General features: G+C 41.6%; 1 protein-coding gene across 2 annotated transcripts in view; it reads right to left on the bottom strand.

The window, feature by feature from the left end:
* Positions 1-3,639, bottom strand: part of NIPA2 (NIPA magnesium transporter 2) — a 33,829-nt gene extending 30,190 nt beyond the window's left edge. The window contains exon 1 of one of the 2 annotated variants that reach the window (XM_045285817.1): positions 3,503-3,639. The gene's annotated coding sequence lies outside the window, so the exon portion shown is untranslated. Of the gene's footprint in view, positions 1-3,290; positions 3,451-3,502 lie in introns of those variants that run through there. The other variant, XM_004699731.2, reaches the window with a different exon arrangement.
* Positions 3,640-5,111: the final 1,472 nt, after the last annotated feature.

The raw sequence follows: 5,111 nt of genomic DNA, 5'->3' as shown, positions 1-5,111 counted from the left end.
ATGTGACCTCCTCCCTGGGGGACGGACAACAGAAAAGTGGGTGAAGGGAGACATCGGACAGGGCAAGATATGACAAAATAATAAATCATAAATTATCAAGGGCTCATGAGGGAGTGGGGAGCGGGGAAGGAGGGGGAAAATGAGGACCTAATGCCGGGGACTTAGGTGGAGAGGAAATGTTTTGAGAATGATGAGGGCAAGGAATGTACAAATGTGCTTTACACGATTGATGTATGTATGGATTGTGATGAGTTGTATGAGCCCCTAATAAAACGATTAAAAAAAAATCCCCATCTTGATGTTTATTTTCTTCTAATGAAAAGAAAAAAAACGTAATAAAGTCAAATGTTTTTAATACAAGTGAACTATGTTTTATACGGTGTATCTTAAAGACAAGTCTAACTCATTATTATTACTAAGCACCTACCTACGGACTGTTTTGAGTGATTTGTATACATTATTTCTAAAGTACATAATAATAAGGCATCACTACACCACTATACAGATAAGCAAACTAAAAGAGGTTAAAGTGTGTAATTAAATTGTGAACACCAGCATTGCAAAAGGCTATGGATGAAAGAAGCTCAAAATCCATTTGCAGGGTCCACAATTAAGCCTCCTATGAATTTCCTCTGACCTTAGTTGAGGGATGTAAATAGTCTGTTAGACAAAGCATTTGAAAGTTGATTATGGTGATATAGTTAGATTAAAATTAATTATCTTAGTTGATCTCCATTTTGACCCAATAAAAAGTTGTTTCAGTTTAAAAAAAAAAAAAGTGAAGAGGCAAAACAAGTAGAGGAAGCCTCCGGTGAATCCCCTCTGACCACAGACTGGGGATGTGAATAGCCTTGCTATCATGCTGGAAGGCAGATTACTGAAGATTCAGTTACGGTCAAACTTAGTACCTTATCATTTGAGTTCCCTTTTGACCCATTTTAAATTTGTTTTACTTTGCAATATTTTCTGCTTTTCTGAGATTGTTTTACTTTGTTAGTCATTTTTTTTTGTTATTGTATGTTTTTCTGTATATAAAATCAGGATAGTTAAGTCTATCGAGACAGTAACTGGATTAATAGTTTCTTGGGGGTATGGCAAGGAAGGTTATAGGGAAATGGGGAGCTAATAACAATGAGTACAAGAAAAAAGAAAATGTTCTAAAATTATTTGTGGTAATGATTGCACAGCTCTTCTTGATATGAATAAACTCTTGAACTGTACGGTATGTGGATTATATATCAATATAACTGTTTTTAAAAAGAACACGTGACTACTCTCTAATAACATCTCAGAATCCTGTTCTAAAAAAATAACACAACTACTGGAAACCTTAAACTTCCAAACCAAATTTTAGATTCTTTATTTCAACATGCAATTATCAAGTGTTTATTACTCACTCCAGCCACAAGCATTGAGTACTTATTGAAATGTTAAGTCCCTATACTAAGTTCTCTGAAGGATATAATAATGAATGACCGCTATGACAACATTTAATCCTTACATCTAGAAAGTGCTTTACTGTTCATAGAAACTCCAGCATAGATCGCTGCATATAATCCTCATATACCAAGCAAAACCAAAACAACCGCCATCGAGCTAATTTTGATTCTTAGAAAACCTGAAGGACAGAGGAGTGTAACTGCCCCATAAGGTTTCTAAAGCTGTGATTTTCTTTTTTAAAAAGCAAAACATTTTATTGTGAATTCGGTAAAGGTTTTCAGAGCAAAAGTTTTTCATGTAACAGTTCATACAGTATTGCACAAGGATTGCAATCCTCACAATGTAACATCACTTAACCCACTTCCTGTGTTTTCTATTTTTATTCCTCCCTCTTTCTGACCCTTTTCTGCCTTTTGAATTTTGTCCTCAGGCAAATGCTGCCCTTTTGATGTCAATGGCTGGTTATTCTAAAGAGTGTGTGCAATCCTACTTACAGATTTCTCTATTGTTTGGCTGAACATGAACCAGAAGGGTGAATTCATTTCCAGACCGAAAGAGTGACTAAGGCCCATCATCCACAAAACTAGTAAACCTGGTTTTGTTTTTTTTAATGATTTTGAGCTTTGATCTACATTTTTCTCCCACTCTATCCAGGTTCCTTTATTGTGATCCCTTTCAGATTAAGATTCCATTGTTTTAAATTTAAATTTTTAACTTACATGTAAGTTTAGTAAGGTCTTATGAAAACAAGCCTGGAAGAATATGACTTATTCATTCATATCTTCTTCAAAACTACCCTTTTGCCCATCTAAAAAGTTTTAAACCCTGGCAGAGTAGCTCCAGCCTGAAATAAGAAATACAAAAATAGGCAAAAGAGCTGAGTTACTGGCTATCATACTCATTATTTTTACAAACTATCTGAAACCTAACAACCAAATGTAACATGTGCACAATACTACTTTAACAGCTGACAGGAATACAAGAACGATCTCTGTTCTCTCATATTCTATTACTTTTTTACAAAGATATATATAAAATGTCCAGAAACAGCAATGTAGTCCCCTATTAAATGAAATAAAAACCTAAAAAAGACATGAATGAAAATCAAAACCAAAGGCAGGCACATGAAGGTAAGCCACAAGGTTCACACATACACAGGTTTATTTCTAAGAAAATGTGGTCAAACAAGTCTCTTCATGTAGTGTGTGTCTACTAACAAGTGCTTTCAGTAATAACACGTCTTAGCTCCGAAAACAATGTTTTTGTGTGCCAATAGAAAACATATTTGAGGTCAAGGCTAACACCAAAATTTTAACAAAACTCAGTGGACAGCTATTTGAATCAGTGAAGCTTTGCAACATAAGTTTAAAGAATGCTTCCCCTTGTGCCAGCCCAAACTGCCATTTTGATATGGTGTACATCAAAGGCAGCAGAATTCTTCAGGGAAGATTTAAGAGATGGTAACTCACCTTTCAGGTGTGTATAAACATAGAAGAGGCTATGTCAAAAAATACTACTTTCATCTTTTGACAGTGTTGCTTAGGTTTCATGACTTTGTAGCAATGCTTTTTAAAATTACCCTCCTATATTTAGATTTGTGTAGTTGTATTGAGACAGAGGCAAGGATTCGGTGGTTTTATGAAAGTTGGAAAATTAAATAACTAGGTTCAAAACTTTGCTTTGTAGCAGACGGACATGGCTTGTTGAACTGTCAGATAATACCTACACCGCAGCTGAAACCGTTTTCTGAAAGACCTCGCGAGAAGATGGGCTGTTCAATGCACTACTGAGTATGTGGCACGGGCTTGGCCCACGCCGGGTTCCAGGTAATCTAAGGGAATTTAACTCACGGAGGGGTTCCTCGGAACACGCGCAGCTCATTGTTGCCGAGGAAGGAGACAGAGTAAGTCGCTCCTGAGGGACCCTCCACCGGCCCTAGGCAGGCGGGTCGGCCCACGCGTTGGCCCTCCGAGCTCGCCCGAGGTGAGGTGCGTCTTCACCGCGTGGGCAGGTGGGCCGCGCACTGCCGCTCGCGATCAGGCCGGGTTACCGCGGTGCGCACCTCCGCACAGAGCGCCTGGGCCGCCTACTCCTCCGCTGGCCGAGCCGCCGTCGTCCTCGCCACCCACTGGGAAGTGCAGGCATCCCCCGTGAGTGAGCGCCGCAAGAAACCTGCCCGGAAGTGCCGCTAGCCCGGCCACTGCGGAAGCTAGGACCTACCCCAGCCGCGGAGCCTGGACGCGGTTAAGTGACGTCAGCGCCGGCGCGACGTGCGCAGGCGCAGTCAGCCCCGGAGAGCCTGGACGCGGTTGTGACGCCAGCGGCGGCGCGACGTACGCAAGCGCAGTGGACGCGCGGAAGGCCGGCCGTTGGACCCACCGTCCGCCAGCGGGAAGAACGACGCGGTCGTTTGCTTCCTGCTTCCGTAAAGATTTACAGCCTCCGAGACCCTACTTGAGCTGTTGTCTTCTGTTCTGCCAGGTGGCCGCGTGTCGGCAGTGGGCCGCGGAGAAACCAGACCTAAGGAAGAGGGTTGTGAATATTTTACAACGTGGTGTTTGCCACCACTTTCACTGAAATAATAAAATCTGTGTAGCGCTTATTTAAAACGCGAATTCCCAGCGATGGGCATTCCATAAAGCTGAGAATAAGAGATAGGATTGGGAGAAGAGGGGGTGCTGTAGGGGTCGGATAAGCTTTGGGCGGCTAACGGTAGGTCAGATGTGGAAACCCTATACCGGATGGAATCTCAAAGGCGGGAATCTAAAAATTCTAAATGCTGGAATCTCAAAAAAATACGGATTCTTTGGTTTGTGGTTTGGTAAAAGCCAGTCGCACGATAACTGGATATTTATTTTTCGTGGTCTGCATAGGAAAACCTGCATTGGCCAGCATGATTTCCACAAATTGGCCAGAAACACAGAGGGCATATTCATAAGTGGAGAACCGCAACTAGTTAGATCTGGTGTGGGGCCTGCTAATACTTTGGTTGAAAGTGCAAAGCTCCCCTGGGGATGATGTTCTAGGTTTTGATTAGCTACAAAAACGCTGTTATGTAAAATGTAAATAATTCTGGATGTAAATCTTTTTAAAAGCAATTATATGCTATAAAGCAAAACACCAAATATGTCCATTTTAGATTCTGATCCCTTTTAGACTTATCTGTACTATGTTACAATATTACGAACTGCCTGGGTTGAGTATATGTAATTGTGATCTTTTAATTTAAAGACAGTCGCCTGTGAGGTTGGTAACCAGCCAGACATAAATCTGAGGACTAGCGATTCCTCACCTTTCCAGTGCATTTGTATATTTTGCAATGTGACTGCAGCTCCAATCCATCTCCTGAATCTGAACTGGCTGTAAGATTGGCCTAGGCCAACAGAACTTTGTGTAAGTGGTAGCTGGCCACGTCCTAGCCTAAACAGCCATGAAAAGCAGCTTCTGTGAGCCTGCTGGAAGATGAGGCCAAGTCAGTCCGAAACGTGAACCTGCCTACTCCAGTCAAGCCAGACATGAGAAAGAACCCGGCCAAGTAGCAAGTATGCTTAGTGAACTAGATAACTGACCCATGAGTGAACCCAGCTGAAATCAGCCAGGTTCAGTCCAGATCAGTAGCACTTCCTAAGTGACCCACAGATGTATGAGAGGACAAATGGCTGTTATTTTAA

This window comes from Echinops telfairi, unplaced genomic scaffold (assembly GCF_000313985.2).
Source record: "Echinops telfairi isolate 266 unplaced genomic scaffold, ASM31398v2 ScPeMD7_7475;HRSCAF=8513, whole genome shotgun sequence".
In the NCBI taxonomy this organism is placed as follows: Eukaryota; Metazoa; Chordata; class Mammalia; order Afrosoricida; family Tenrecidae; genus Echinops; species Echinops telfairi.
This window is presented reverse-complemented; position numbering and strand designations above follow the sequence as displayed.